Below are 16,534 nucleotides of genomic sequence, written 5' to 3'. Positions count from 1 at the left end.
TTTTACAAACCGTGGTCAGACTTTCACACCTTCTTGTAGCCAAACAACTCCGCTCCCGCTATTGATTGTGTACAGTCGGGTATTTTAACCTTTTCTTACCCGCTTTTTACCAACTATGGTCGGACATTTACACCTTCTTACAGCGGAACACCTCCGCTCCCTCTTTTGATGGTCTATGTTCGGGCATTCGAACCTTTTCTTACCCGCTTTTTACAAACTTTGGTTGGACGTTCACACCTTCTTGTAGCCGAACACATCCACTCCTGCTTTTGATGATGTATGGTTGGGCATTCGCACCTTTTTTTTACCCATTTGTCAGGAATAATGGGTGGACATTCACACCTTCTTGCAGCTGAACACCTCCTCTCCCACTTATGATCATGTGCGCTTTGATTTTCGAAAATTTTCTTTCATGTTTTCTAGGAATTATTGATGGACATTTAGACCTTCTTGCAGCTGAACACCTCCGCTCCTGCTTTTGATCATACCTTGTCAGGCATTCGCACCATGTCTTACCCGCTTTTTACAAACTTCAGTCGAATATTACACCTTTTTGCAGCCGAACACCACCTCTCTCGCTTTTGATGATGTATGGTCCGGCATTCTTTCCTTTTCTAACACATTTTTCAGCAATTATGGTCGGACATTCACACCTACTCAGAGCCGAACACCTCCGCTCCCGCATTTGATGGTGTATAGTCGGGCATTCTCACCCTTTAGCATCAGCTTTTTGCAAATTATGATCTGACATTCACACCTGCTTTTGATAATGTATGGTTGGGCATTCGCACCTTTTTTTACCCATTTTTCAGGAATTATGGTTGGACATTCAGACCTTCTTGCAGCCGAACACCTCCGCTCCCTCTTTTTATCATACATTGTCGGGCATTCGAACCTTTTCTTACCAGCTTTTTACAAACCATGGTTGAACTTTCACACCTTCTTGTAGCCGAACAACTCCGCTCCCGCTATTGATTGTGTACAGTCGGGTATTTTAACCTTTTCTTACCCGTTTTTTACCAACTATGGTCGGACATTCACACCTTCTTACAGCGGAACACCCCCACTCCCTCTTTTGATGGTGTATGTTTGGGCATTCGAACCTTTTCTTACCCGCTTTTTACAAACTATGCTCGGACATTCAAACCTTCTTGTAGCCGAACACATCCACTCCTGCTTTTGATGATGTATGGTTGGGCATTCAAACCTAATTTTTTGCCCGCTTTTCATTAATTTTGGGTGGACATTCGCACCTTTTCTCACCCGCTTTTTGCAAACTATGGTTGGCTTTTCACAGCTTCCTCTCCACCATACTTGTATCGTGGGATGTTCACACCCAGTTGCATCCGAAGACCTCCGCCCCCACTTTTGTTGATATTTAGTTGGTCATTCGCAGCTAACCCGCTTTTGGCAAACTATGGCCTTCTTGCAGCCAAACACCTCTGATCTCGCTTTTGATGATGTAAGGTTGGGCATTCAGACCTTGCTTCACCTGCTTTTCACCAAATATAGTCGGACATTCACACCTTCTTGCAGCCGAACACTTCCGCTCCACCTTTTACTGTTCTATCACACCTTTTTTTCACCGAATTTTATAGATTATGGTTGGAAATTCTCAACCACTCTCATCCGAAGACCTCTCCTCCCGCTTTTGTTAATATATTTGAACTTTAGTCGGACATTCACACCTTCTTGCAGCTGAACCACCTCCGCTCCCTGTTTTGATCATGTATGGTCTGGCAATACTACCTTTTCTTACCCGTTTGTGAGTAATTATGGCTGGACATTCACACTTACTTGCAGCCGAACACCACCTCTCTCGCTTTTTATGATGTATGGACCGGCATTCTTACCTTTTCTAACACATTTTTCAGAAATTACAGTCGGAGATTCACACCTACTCACAGCCGAACAACTCCGCTCCCGCATTTGATGGTGTGCAGTCGGACATTCTCACCCTTTCTCATCAGCTTTTTGCAAATTATGATCTGACATTCACACCTACTTGCAGTCGAAAAGCTATGCTCCCGCTTTTGATTATGTTTGGTTGGATATTCAAACCTTTTCTTAACTGGTTTTTACATACTTTGGTTGGACGTTCACACCTTCTTGTAGCCGAACACATCCACTCCTGCTTTTGATGATGTATGGTTGGGCATTCGCACCTTTTTTTTACCCATTTTTCAGGAATTATGGGTGGACATTCACACCTTCTTGCAGCTGAACACCTCTCCTTCTTATGATCATGTGCGGATGATATTCGAAAATTTTCTTTCATGTTTTAAAGCAATTATTGATGGACATTCAGACCTTCTTGCAGCTGAACCACTCTGCTCCCGCTTTTGATGGTGTATAGTCGGGCTTTCGAGCCTTTCCTTCCCGGTTTTTACAAATTATGGTTGGACATTCAGACCTTCTTGCAGCCGAACACCTCCGCTCCCTCTTTTGATCATACATTGTCTGGCATTCGAACCTTTTCTCACCAGCTTTTTACAAACCATGGTTGGACTTTCACACCTTCTTGTAGCCGAACAACTCCGCTCCCGCTATTGATTGTGTACAGTCGGGTATTTTAACCTTTTCTTACCTGCTTTTTACCAACTATGGTCGGACATTCACACCGTCTTACAGCGGAACACCTCCGCTCCGCGCTTTTGATGGTGTATAGTCAGGCATTTGAACCTTTTCTTACCCGCTTTTTACAAACTATGGTCGGACAGTCAAACCTTGTTGTAGCCGAAAACCTCCGCTCTCTCTTTTGATTATACAATGTTGGGCATTCGCACCTTATCTTACCCGCTTTTTACAAACTATAGTCAGACATTCACACCTTGCAGCTGAACAACCTCAGCTCCCTGTTTTGATCATGTATGGTCTGGCAATACTACCTTTTCTTACAAGTTTGTGAGTAATTATGGCTGGACATTCACACTTACTTGCAGTCGAAAAGCTCTGCTCCCGCTTTTGATTATGTTTGGTTGGATATTCGAAACTTTTCTTAACTGCTTTTTACAAACTTTGGTCGGACGTTCACACCTTCTTGCAGCCGAACACCTCCGCTTCCGCTTTTGATGGTATATATTCGGGCATTCGAACCTTTTCTTAGCAGCTTTTTACAAACCATGGTTGAACTTTCACACCTTCTTGTAGCCGAACAACTCCGCTCCCGCTATTTATTGTGTACAGTCAGGTATTTTAACCTTTTCTTACCCGCTTTTTACCAACTATGGTCGGACATTCACACCGTCTTACAGCGGAACACCTCCGCTCCCGCTTTTGATGGTGTATAGTCAGGCATTTGAACCTTTTCTTACCCGCTTTTTTTTTTTTTATGGTCGGACATTCAAACCTTCTTGTAGCCGAAAACCTCCGCTCCCTCTTTTGATCATACATTGTCGGGCATTCGCACCTTTTCTTACCCGTTTTTTACAAACCATGGTCGGACTGTCACACATTCTTGTAGCCAAACACATCCGCTCCCGCTATTGATTGTGTACAGTCGGGTATTTTAACCTTTTCTTACCCGTTTTTTACCAACTATGGTCGGACATTCACACCTTCTTACAGCGGAACACCTCCGCTCCCTCTTTTGATAGTGTATGTTCGGGCATTCGAATCTATTCTTACCAACCTTTTTACAAAATATGCTCGGAGATTCACACCTACTCACAGCCGAACAACTCCGCTCCCGCATTTGATGGTGTATAGTCTGGCATTCTCACCGTTTCTCATCAGCTTTTTGCAAATTATGATCTGACATTCACACCTACTTGCAGTCGAACAGCTCTGCTCCCGCTTTTGATAATGTTTGGTTGGATATTCGAAACTTTTCTTAACTGCTTTTTACAAACTTTGGTAGGACGTTCAAACTTTCGAGCAGCCGAACACCTCCGCTTCTGCTTTTGATGTTGTATATTCGGGCATACAAACCTTTTCTTACCCACTTTTTACAAACCATGGTCAGAGTTTCACTCTTTGTTGCTGAACAACTCCGCTCCCTCTTTTGATTGTGTACAGTCGGGTATTTTCACCTTTTCTTACCTGCTTTTTACAAACTTTGGTCGGACATTCAAACCTTCTTGTAGCCGAACACATCCACTCCTGCTTTTGATGATGTATGGTTGGGCATTCTTACCTTTTCTTACCCATTTTTCAGTAATTATTGTTGGACATTCAGACCTTCTTGCAGCTGAACACCTCTGCTCCCTCTTTTGATCATACATTGTCGGGCATTCGCACCTTGTCTTACCCGCTTTTTACAAACTTTAGTCAGACATTCACACCTTGCAGCTGAACCACCTCCGCTCCCTGTTTTGATCATGTATGGTCTGGCAATACTACCTTTCCTGCACAGCTGTTGAGAAAGGGTGAGAATGCCCGACTATACACTATCAAATGTGGGAGCGGAGGTGTTCGTCTGTGAGTAGGTGTGAATGTCCGACCATAAATGCTGAAAAATGTGTTAGAAAAGGTAAGAATGCCGGTCCATACATCATCAAAAGCGAGAGAGGTTGTGTTCGGCTGCAAGTAGGTGTGAATGTCCAGCCATAATTACTCACAAACGGGTAAGAAAAGGTAGTATTGCCAGACCATATATGATCAAAACAGGGAGCGGAGGTGGTTCAGCTGCAAGAAGGTTTGAATGTCCGACTAAAGTTCAAATATATTAACAAAAGCGGGAGGAGAGGTCTTCGGATGAGAGTGGTTGAAAATTTCCAACCATAATGTATAAAATGCGGTGAAAAAAAGGTGGAGCGGAAGTGTTCGGCTGCAAGAAGGTTTTAATGTCCGACTATATTTGGTGAAAAGCAGGTGAAGCAAGGTCTGAATGCCCAACCTTACATCATCAAAAGCGAGATCAGAGGTGTTTGGCTGCAAGAAGGCCATAGTTTGCCAAAAGCGGGTAAGGTGCGAATGTCCGACTAAATATCAACAAAATTTGGGGCGGAGGTCTTCGGATGCAAGTGGGTGTGAATGTCCGACTATATTTGGTGAAAAGCAGGTGAAGCAAGGTCTGAATGCCCAACCTTACATCATCAAAAGCGAGATCAGAGGTGTTTGGCTGCAAGAAGGCCATAGTTTGCCAAAAGCGGGTAAGGTTCGAATGTCCGACTAAATATCAACAAAATTTGGGGCGGAGGTCTTCGGATGCAAGTGGGTGTGAATATTCCACCATACAAGTATGGTGGAGAGGAAGCTGTGAATAGCTGACCATAGTTTGGAAAAAGCGGGTAAGAAAAGGTTTGAATGCCCGAACATACACCATCAAAAGAGGGAGCGGAGGTGTTCCGCTGTACGAAGGTGTGAATTTCCGACCATACTTGGTAAAAAGCGGGTAAGAAAAGGTTAAAATACCCGACTGTACACAATCAATAGCGGGAGCGGATGTGTTCGGCTACAAGAAGATGTGAAAGTCCGACCATGGTTTGTAAAAAGCGGGTAAGAAAAGGTGCGAATGTCCGACAATGTATGTTCAAAAGAGAGAGCGGAGGTTTTCGGATACAAGAAGGTTTGAATGTCCCACCATAGTTTGTAAAAAGCGGGTAAGAAAAGGTTAAAATACCCGACTGTACACAATCAATAGCGGGAGCGGAGTTGTTCGGCTACAAGAAGGTGTGAAAGTCCGACCATGGTTTGTAAAAACCGGGAAGAAAAGGCTCGAAAGCCCGACTATACACCATCAAAAAGAAGGTTTGAATGTCCATCAATAATTGCTTTAAAACAAGAAAGTAAATTTTCGAATATCAAACCGCACATGATCATAAGCGGGAGAGGAGGTGTTAGGCTGCAAGAAGGTGTGAATGTCCACCCATAATTCATGAAAAATGGGTAAAAAAAAAGGTGCGAATGCCTAACAATACATTATCAAAAGCAGGTGTGAATGTCAGATCATAATTTGTAAAAAGCTGATGAGAAAGGGTGAGAATGCCCGACTATACACCATCGAATGCGGGAGCGGTGGTGTTCGGCTCTGAGTAGGTGTGAATCTCCGACCATAATTGCTGAAGAATGTGTTAGAAAAGGTAAGAATGCTGGACCATACATCATCAAAAGCGGGAGAGGTGGTGTTCGGCTGCAAAAAGGTGTGACTGTTCGACTAAAGTTTGTAAAAAGTGGGTAAGACAAGGTGCGAATGCCTGACAATGTATGATCAAAAGCGGGAGCGGAGGTGTTCAGCTGCAAGAAGGTCTACATGTCCATCAATAATTGCTAGAAAACATGAAAGAAACTTTTCGAAAATCAAACCGCACATGATCATAAGTGGGATAGGAGGTGTTCAGCTGCAAGGTGTGAATGTCCACTCAAAATTCCTGAAAAATGGGCAAAAAAAATGTGTGAATGCCCAACCATACATCATCAAAAGCAGGAGTGGAAGTGTTCGGCTACAAGAAGGTGTGAACGTCCAACCAAAATATGTAAAAAGAAGTTAAGAAAAGGTTCGAATATCCAACCAAACATAATCAAAAGCGGGAGCAGAGCTGTTCGACTGCAAGTAGGTGTGAATGTCAGATCATAATTTGCAAAAAGCTGATGAGAAAGGGTGAGAATGCCCGACTATACATCATCAAATGCGGAAGCTGAGTTGTTCGGCTGTGAGTAGGTGTGAATCTCCGACCATAATTGCTGAAAAATGTGTTAGAAAAGGTAAAAATGCCGGTCCATACATCATCAAAAGCGAGAGAGGTTGTGTTCGACTGCAAGTAGGTGTGAATGTCCAGCCATAATTACTCACAAACGGGTAAGAAAAGGTTGTAGCCAGACCATATATGATCAAAACAGGGAGCGGAGGTGGTTCAGCTGCAAGAAGGTTTGAATGTAAAACTAAAGTTCAAATATATTAACAAAAGCGGGAGGAGAGGTCTTCGGATGAGAGTGGTTGAAAATTTCCAACCATAATGTATAAAATGCGGTGAAAAAAAAGGTGTGATAGAACACTAAAAGGTGGAGCGGAAGTGTTCGGCTGCAAGAAGGTGTGAATGTCCGACTATATTTGGTGAAAAGCAGGTGAAGCAAGGTCTGAATGCCCAACCTTACATCATCAAAAGCAAGATCAGAGTTGTTTGGCTGCAAGAAGGCCATAGTTTGCCAAAAGCGGGTAAGGTGCGAATGTCCGACTAAATATCAACAAAATTTGTGGCGGAGGTCTTCGGATGCAAGTGGGTGTGAATATCCCACCATACAAGTATGGTGGAGAGGAAGCTGTGAATAGCCGACCATAGTTTGGAAAAAGCGGGTAAGAAAAGGTTTGAATGCCCGAACATACACCATCAAAAGAGGGAGCGGAGGTGTTCCGCTGTACGAAGGTGTGAATGTCCAACCATACTTGGTAAAAAGCGGGTAAGAAAAGGTTAATATACCCGACTGTACACAATCAATAGCGGGAGCGGATGTGTTCGGCTACAAGAAGGTGTGACAGTCCGACCATGGTTTGTAAAAAGCGGGTAAGAAAAGGTGCGAATGTCCGACAATGTATGATCAAAAGAGAGAGCGGAGGTTTTCGGATACAAGAAGGTTTGAATGTCCCACCATAGTTTGTAAAAAGCGGGTAAGAAAAGGTTCGAATGCCCGACTATACACCATAAAAAGTGGGAGCGGAGGTGTTCCGCTGTAAGATGGTGTGAATGTCCGACCATAGTTTGTAAAAAGCAGTTAAGAAAAGGTTCGAATATCCAACCAAACGTAATCAAAAGCGGGAGCAGAGCTGTTCGACTGCAAGTAGGTGTGAATGTCCAGCCATAATTACTCACAAACGGGGGAAGAAAAGGTAGTATTGCCAGACCATACATGATCAAAACAGGGAGCGGAGGTTCAGCTGCAAGGTGTGAATGTCTGACTATAGTTTGTAAAAAGTTGGTAAGACAAGGAGCGATGTCCCGACATTGTATGATCAAAAGCGGGAGCGGAGGTGTCCAGCTGTGAGTAGGTGTGAATGTCCGACCATAATTGCTGAAAAATGTGTTAGAAAAGGTAAGAATACTGAACCATACATCATCAAAAGCGGTAGAGGTGGTGTTCGGCTGCAAGAAGGTGTGAAAGTCCGACAATGGTTTGTAAAAAGCGGGTAATAAAAGGTTCGAATGCCCGAATATACATCATCAAAAGCGGAAGCGGAGGTGTTCGGATGCAAGAAGGTGTGAACGTCCGACCAAAGTTTGTAAAAAGCAGTGAAAAGCGAGAAAAAGCTTTTCGTGAGTTCTGCATGATTTGGGATTTTGCTTATAAAATGCATTACTTCACTCAAACTATGTTAAAACTGATTTGTTCTTCATATTTACCATGTCTACAAAGATTTAAACAAAAAAACAACGTTGTACTTTGCAGTAAAAGAAAGAGCAAATCTAAAGTTTCAGGAATCCGAGTATAAGCCTGCTTTCATGAGTTCTGCACGATTTCGGATTTTGCTATAAAATGAATTGCTTTGCTCAAACCAAGTTAAAACTGCTTTGTCCTTCCATATTCATCAATGTCTAGATCGACATTCAGATCGGAATTCATTTTATACATAAAATCCCAAATCATGCAGAACGTATGAAAAGAAGCTTATTCTCGGATTCCTGATCCTTCAGTTTTGCTCTTTCTTCTACTGCAAAATACAATGTTGTTCTTTGTTGAAGTCGATCTAGACATTGATAAATATGAAGGAAAAAGCAGTTTTAACTTGGTTTGAGTGAATGAATTCATTTTATACATAAAATCTGAAATCGTGCAGAACTCATGAAAATAAGCTTATTCTCGGATTCCTAAAACTTTTGATTGGCTCTTTCTTTTACTGCAAAGTACAACGTTGTTTTTTTGTTTAAATCTATCGAGACATTGATAAATATGAAGGTAAAAGCCGTTTTAACATAGTTTGAGTGAAGGAATTGATTTTATAGATAAAATCCCAAATCATGCAGAACTCCTCAAAAGGGGCGTATGGCTTAATCACAAGTGTGGCTCTTTCTCATTCAGGGTAGTATGAGGAAGTTTATGCTTGAAATATATGTAGAAATGGGTACATATGAAGGACAAAGCAGTGTTAACTTAGTTTGAGTGAAGGAATTCATTTTATACATAAAATCCCAAATCATGCAGAACGTATGAAAAGAAGCTTATTCTCGGATTCCTGATCCTTCAGTTTTGCTCTTTCTTCTACTGCAAAATACAATGTTGTTCTTTGTTGAAGTCGATCTAGACATTGATAAATATGAAGGAAAAAGCAGTTTTAACTTGGTTTGAGTGAATGAATTCATTTTATACATAAAATCCCAAATCATGCAGAACGTATGAAAAGAAGCTTATTCTCGGATTCCTGGTCCTTCAGTTTTGCTCTTTCTTCTACTGCAAAATACAATGTTGTTCTTTGTTGAAGTCGATCTAGACATTGATAAATATGAAGGAAAAAGCAGTTTTAACTTGGTTTGAGTGAATGAATTCATTTTATACATAAAATCCGAAATCGTGCAGAACTCATGAAAATAAGCTTATTCTCGGATTCCTAAAACTTTTGATTTGCTCTTTCTTTTATTGCAAAGTACAACGTTGTTTTTTTGTTTAAATCTATCGAGACATTGATAAATATGAAGGTAAAAGCCGTTTTAACATAGTTTGAGTGAAGGAATTAATTTTATAGATAAAATCCCAAACCATGCAGAACTCCTCAAAAGGGTCGTATGGCTTAATCACAAGTTTGGCTCTTTCTCATTCAGGGTAGTATGAGAAAGTTTATGCTTGAAATATATGTAGAAATGGGTACATATGAAGGACAAAGCAGTGTTAACTTAGTTTGCGTGAAGGAATTCATTTTATACATAAAATCCGAAATCGTGCAGAACTCATGAAAATAAGCTTATTCTCGGATTCCTAAAACTTTTGATTTGCACTTTCTTTTACTGCAAAGTACAACGTTGTTTTTTGTTGAAATCTATCTAGACATTGATAAATACGAGCCGAAACTCTGCTGCCGCTTTTGATAATTTATGGTTGGGCATTCTTACCTTTTCTTACCCGCTTTTTACAAATTATGATCTTACATTCACACCTACTTGCAGTCGAACACCTTCTCATCCACTTATGATCATGTGCGGTTGGGCTTTCGCACCTTTTCTTACCCATTTTTCAGTAATTATGGGTGGACATTCAGACCTTCTTGCAGCCGAAAACCTCCGCTCCTCTTTTGATCATACATTGTCGGGCATTCACACCTTGTCTTACCCGCTTTTTACAAACTTTAGTCGGACATTCAAACCTTCTTGCAGCTGAACCACCTCCGCTCCCTGTTTTGATCATATATGGTCTGGCAATAGTACCTTTTCTTACCCGTTTGTGAGTAATTATGGCTGGACATTCACACCTACTTGCAGCCGAACACAACCTCTCCCGCTTTTGATGATATATGGTCCGGCATTCTTACCTTTTCTAACACATTTTTCAGCATTTATGGTCGGACATTCACACCTACTCACAGACGAACACCTCCCTTCCCACATTTGATAGTGTATAGTCAGGCATTCTCACCCTTTCTCAACAGCTTTTTGCAAATTATGATCTGATATTCACACCTACTTGCAGTCGAACAGCTCTGCTCCCGCTTTTGATAATGTTTGGTTGGATATTCGAACATTTTCTTAACTGCTTTTTACAAACTTTGGTCGGACGTTCACACCGTCTTGCAGCCGAACACCTACGCTTCTGGTTTTGATAGTGTATATTCGGGCATACGAACCTTTTCTTACCCGCTTTTTACAAACCATGGTCGGACTTTCACACCTTCTCTTAGCTGAACAACTCCGCTCCCTCTTTTGATGGTGTACAGTCGGGTATTTTAACCTTTTCTTACCCGCTTTTTACCAACTATGATCGGACATTCACACCGTCTTACAGCGGAACACCTCCGCTACCTCTTTTGATGGTGTATGTTCGGGCATTCGAACCTTTTCTTACCCGCTTTTTAAAACCAGGGTCGGACTTTCACACCTTTTAGTAGCCGAACAACTCCGCTCCCGCTATTGATTGTGTACAGTCGGGTATTTTAACCTTTTCTTACCCGCTTTTTACAAACCATGGTCGGACTTTCACACCTTCTCTTAGCTGAACAACTCCGCTCCCTCTTTTGATTGTGTACAGTCGGGTATTTTAACCTTTTCTTACCCGCTTTTTACCAACTATGATCGGACATTCACACCTTCTTACAGCGGAACACCTCCGCTCCCTCTTTTGATGGTGTATGTTTGGGCATTCGAACCTTTTCTTACCCGCTTTTTACAAACTATGGTCGGACATTCAAACCTTCTTGTAGCCGAACACATCCACTCGTGCATTTGATGATGTATGGTTGGGAATTCGCACCTTTTCTTACCCATTTTTCAGTAATTATGGGTGGACATTCACACCTTCTTGCAGCTGAACACCTCCTCTCCCTCTTATTATCATGTGCGGTTTGATATTCGAAAATTCTCTTTCATGTTTTCTAGCAATTATTGATGGACATTCAGACCTTCTTGCAGCTGAACACCTCCGCTCCAGCTTTTGATGGTGTATAGTCGGGCTTTCGAGCCTTTTCTTCCCCGGTTTTTACAAATTATGGTTGGACATTCAGACCTTCTTGCAGCCGAAAACCTCCGCTCCTCTTTTGATCGTACATTGTCGGGCATTCACACCTTGTCTTACCCGCTTTTTACAAACTTTAGTCGGACATTCAAACCTTCTTGCAGCTGAACCACCTCCGCTCCCTGTTTTGATCATATATGGTCTGGCAATAGTACCTTTTCTTACCCGTTTGTGAGTAATTATGGCTGGACATTCACACCTACTTGCAGCCGAACACAACCTCTCTCGCTTTTGATGATGTATGGACCGGCATTCTTACCTTTTCTAACACATTTTTCAGCAATTATGGTCGGACATTCACACCTACTCACAGACGAACACCTCCGCTCCCACATTTGATAGTGTATAGTCGGGCATTCTCACCCTTTCTCAACAGCTTTTTGCAAATTATGATCTGATATTCACACCTACTTGCAGTCGAACAGCTCTGCTTCCGCTTTTGATTATGTTTGGTTGGATATTCGAACATTTTCTTAACTGCTTTTTACAAACTTTGGTCGGACGTTCACACCGTCTTGCAGCCGAACACCTCCGCTTCCGCTTTTGATGGTATATAGTCGGGCATTCGAGCCTTTTCTTCCCCGCCTATTACTTACTATGGTTGGACATTCAAACCTTCTTGTAGCCGAACACATCCGCTCCTGCTTTTGATGATGTATGATTTGGCATTCGCACCTTTTCTTACCCATTTTTCAGTAATTTTTGGTCGGACATTCAGACCTTGCACCGGAACACCTCTGCTCCCGCTTTTGATGGTGTATAGTCAGGCTTTCGAGCCTTTTCTTCCCCGATTTTTACAAATTGTGGTTGGACATTCAGACCTTGCAGCCGAAAACCTCCGCTCCCTCTTTTGATCATACATTGTCGGGCATTCGCCCCTTGTCTTACACGGTTTTTACAAACTTTAGTCAGACATTCTCACCTTGCAGCTGAACCACCTCCATTCCCTGTTTTGATCATGTGTCGTCTGGAAATACTACCTTTTCTTCCCCCGTTTGTGAGTAATTATGTCTGGACATTCACACCTACTTGCAGCCGAAAAACCACCTCTCCCGCTTTTGATGATGTATTGTCCGGCATTCTAGTCTTTTCTATCACATTTTTCAGCAATTATGATCTGACATTCACACCTACTTGCAGTCGAACAGCTCTGCTCCCACTTTTGATTATGTTCGGTTGGATATTCAAACCTTTTCTTAACTGCTTTTTACAAACTTTGGTCGGACGTTCACACCTTCTTGCAGCCGAACACCTCCGCTTCCGCTTTTGATGGTATATATTCGGGTATTCGAACCTTCTCTTACCCGCTTTTTACAAACCATGGTTGGACTTTCATACCTTCTTGTAGCTGAACAACTCCACTCCTGCTTTTGATGATTTATGGTTGGACATTCGCATCTTTTCCTACCCATTTTTCAGTAATTATGGGTGGATATTCACACCTTCTTGCAGCTGAACACCTCCTCTCCCGCTAATGATCATGTAAGGTTTGATATTCGAAAATTTTCTTTCACGTTTTAAAGCAATTATTAATGGACATTCACACCTACTTGCAGCCGAACACCACCTCTCCCGCTTTTGATGATGTATGGACCGGCATTCTTACCTTTTCTAACACATTTTTCAGCAATTATGGTTGGAGAATCACACCTACTCACAGCCGAACAACTCCGCTACCGCATTTGATGGTGTATAGTCGGGATTTCTCACCCTTTCTCATCAGCTTTTTGCAAATTATTCTCTGACATTCACACCTACTTGCAGTCGAACAGCTCTGCTCCCGCTTTTGATTATGTTTGGTTAGATATTCGAACCTTTTCTTAACTGCTTTTTCACAAACTTTGGTCGGACGTTCACACCTTCTTGCAGCCGAACACCTACGCTTCCGGTTTTGATAGTGTATATTCGGGCATACGAACCTTTTCTTACCCGCTTTTTACAAACCATGGTCGGACTTTCACACCTTCTCTTAGCTGAACAACTCCGCTCCCTCTTTTGATGGTGTACAGTCGGGTATTTTAACCTTTTCTTACCCGCTTTTTACCAACTATGATCGGACATTCACACCGTCTTACAGCGGAACACCTCCGCTACCTCTTTTGATGGTGTATGTTCGGGCATTCGAACCTTTTCTTACCCGCTTTTTAAAACCAGGGTCGGACTTTCACACCTTTTAGTAGCCGAACAACTCCGCTCCCGCTATTGATTGTTTACAGTCGGGTATTTTAACCTTTTCTTACCCGCTTTTTACAAACCATGGTCGGACTTTCACACCTTCTCTTAGCTGAAGTACTCCGCTCCCTCTTTTGATTGTGTACAGTCGGGTATTTTAACCTTTTCTTACCCGCTTTTTACCAACTATGATTGGACATTCACACCTTCTTACAGCGGAACACCTCCGCTCCCTCTTTTGATGGTGTATGTTTGGGCATTCGAACCTTTTCTTACCCGCTTTTTACAAACTATGGTCGGACATTCAAACCTTCTTGTAGCCGAACACATCCACTCGTGCATTTGATGATGTATGGTTGGGAATTCGCACCTTTTCTTACCCATTTTTCAGTAATTATGGGTGGACATTCACACCTTCTTGCAGCTGAACACCTCCTCTCCCGCTTATTATCATGAGCGGTTTGATATTCGAAAATTCTCTTTCATGTTTTCTAGCAATTATTGATGGATATTCAGACCTTGCAGCTGAACACCTCCGCTCCAGCTTTTGATGGTGTATAGTCGGGCTTTCGAGCCTTTTCTTCCCCGGTTTTTACAAATTATGGTTGGACATTCAGACCTTCTTTCAGCCGAAAACCTCCGCTCCCTCTTTTGATCATACATTGTCGGGCATTCGCACCTTTTCTTACCCGCTTTTTACAAACCTTAGTCGGACATTAACACCTTCTTGCAGCTTAACCACCTCCGCTCCCTGTTTTGATCATGTATGGTCTGGCAATACTACCTTTTCTTACCCATTTGTGAGTAATTATGGCTGGACATTCACACCTACTTGCAGCCGAACACCACCTCTCCCGCTTTTGATGATGTATGGACCGGCATTCTTACCCACTTTTTACAAACCATGGTCAGACTTTCACTCTTTGTTGCTGAACAACTCCGCTCCCTCTTTTGATTGTGTACAGTCGGGTATTTTCACCTTTTCTTACCCGCTTTTTACAAACTATGGTCGGACATTTAAACCTTCTTGTAGCCGAACACATCCACTCCTGCTTATGATGATGTATGGTTGGGCATTCTCACCTTTTCTTACCCATTTTTCAGTAATTATGGGTGGACATTCACACCTTCTTGTAGCTGAACAACTCCTCTCCCGCTTATGATCATGTGCTGTTTGATATTCGAAAATCTTCTTTCATGTTTTAAAGCAATTATTGATGGACATTCAAATCTTCTTGTAGCCGAACACATCCACTCCTGCTTTTGATGATGTATGGTTTGGCATTCGCACTCTTTTTTTACCCATTTTTCAGGAATTATGGGTGGACATTCAGACCTTCTTGCAGCCGAAAACCTCCGCTCCCTCTTTTGATCATACATTGTCGGGCATTCGCACCTTGTCTTACCCGCTTTTTATAAACTTTAGTCGGACATTCACACCTTCTTGCAGCTGAACGACCTCCGCTCCCTGTTTTGATCATGTATGGTCTGGCAATACTACCTTTTCTTAACCGTTTGTGAGTAATTAATCCCAAAATATTGAGCATAAAATAAGTCTTTATGCTGATGATGTATTACTTTTCCTTCAGAACTCACAGACGTCTCTCACTCACACGATCACACTCATAAATAAATTCTCAGCACTTTCTGACTACTCTATCAACTGGTCTAAGACCACAGTTCTGCCCATTAACTGTAGGGTCCATAATATACCTGCGATCACTTTACAGTCAGGAAATATTAGATATTTAGGCATAAACATTTCCTCCAGGCTCTCAGAGCTAACAAAGCTAAATTATGTGCAATTATTAAAGACAGTAGAGGACGATCTCTCTCGTTGGAAGTCCTTAACTATATCATTTATGGGGAGAGTTACATCCATTAAAATGATGATACTACCAAAAGTTAACTATTTGTTCTCAATGATCCCCATAAAACCAAAAATTAAGTGTCGCCATTCCGACAATTGGAGACCCATGTCGGAATGGCGACACTTAATTTTTTATCAAATGTCCCGCCATTCCGAAACTTTTTTCCTCCTATGGTCGGAATGGCGGTATGTTTTTTTTTTTTTTAACATACCGCCATTCCGACAGTTCCTTTTAATAGCCTATTTTTTACCCAAAACATTTTGCACTAATGATATGCCGGCAAACAAACTTTAATAATCTATTATCAAAATCCCCTGAATTTCAAATATAAAAATACAGATATTAATGTAACTCTGGCGAGACTGAAACTGATTAAGCAGAAATACAGTGTCAGTGAGCTGTCACAGCAGCCAGCTGGAGCGGAGCTCTCCACAGAGCCCATGCGTCTTTTGCACGCTGTCATCATATGCAAAAGTAATAATTGCAATAACAGATATCACGGCTACTGCACAGGACACAGTTGCGAGCACTCTGCCTTGCCTTGCCAATAGGAGAAGAGAGAAATGACAGCATAGAACGTATAAAACACAACAAAATGCAGTAAAAACGTTTATTCATGTTATTCACGTGATTTATGAGTACTCGCTCCAATTTTGGGAAGCGCGGATGGGCTTTGCGCATTTGTCACAAACACACAGCCGTTGCGCAAGGCTTTATACAGCCTGTTGATATCTTAAGGACCTAACTGGTCACACCTGGGAGTAAATGTCATGTAGAGATTGTTTTTACATGACATTACAGCTGAACATATAGCTTTCATCCACAAACCAACGTGGGAGAGCCCGAAGACGCATGTGCCAGACGCACATAGGCATGCGTAAAACCAATTTTGACCACTTCAT

Source organism: Leuresthes tenuis, unplaced genomic scaffold, assembly GCF_036924035.1.
Source record: "Leuresthes tenuis unplaced genomic scaffold, fLeuTen1.0.hap1 SCAF_20, whole genome shotgun sequence".
Classification (NCBI taxonomy): domain Eukaryota; kingdom Metazoa; phylum Chordata; class Actinopteri; order Atheriniformes; family Atherinopsidae; genus Leuresthes; species Leuresthes tenuis.
This window is presented reverse-complemented; position numbering follows the sequence as displayed.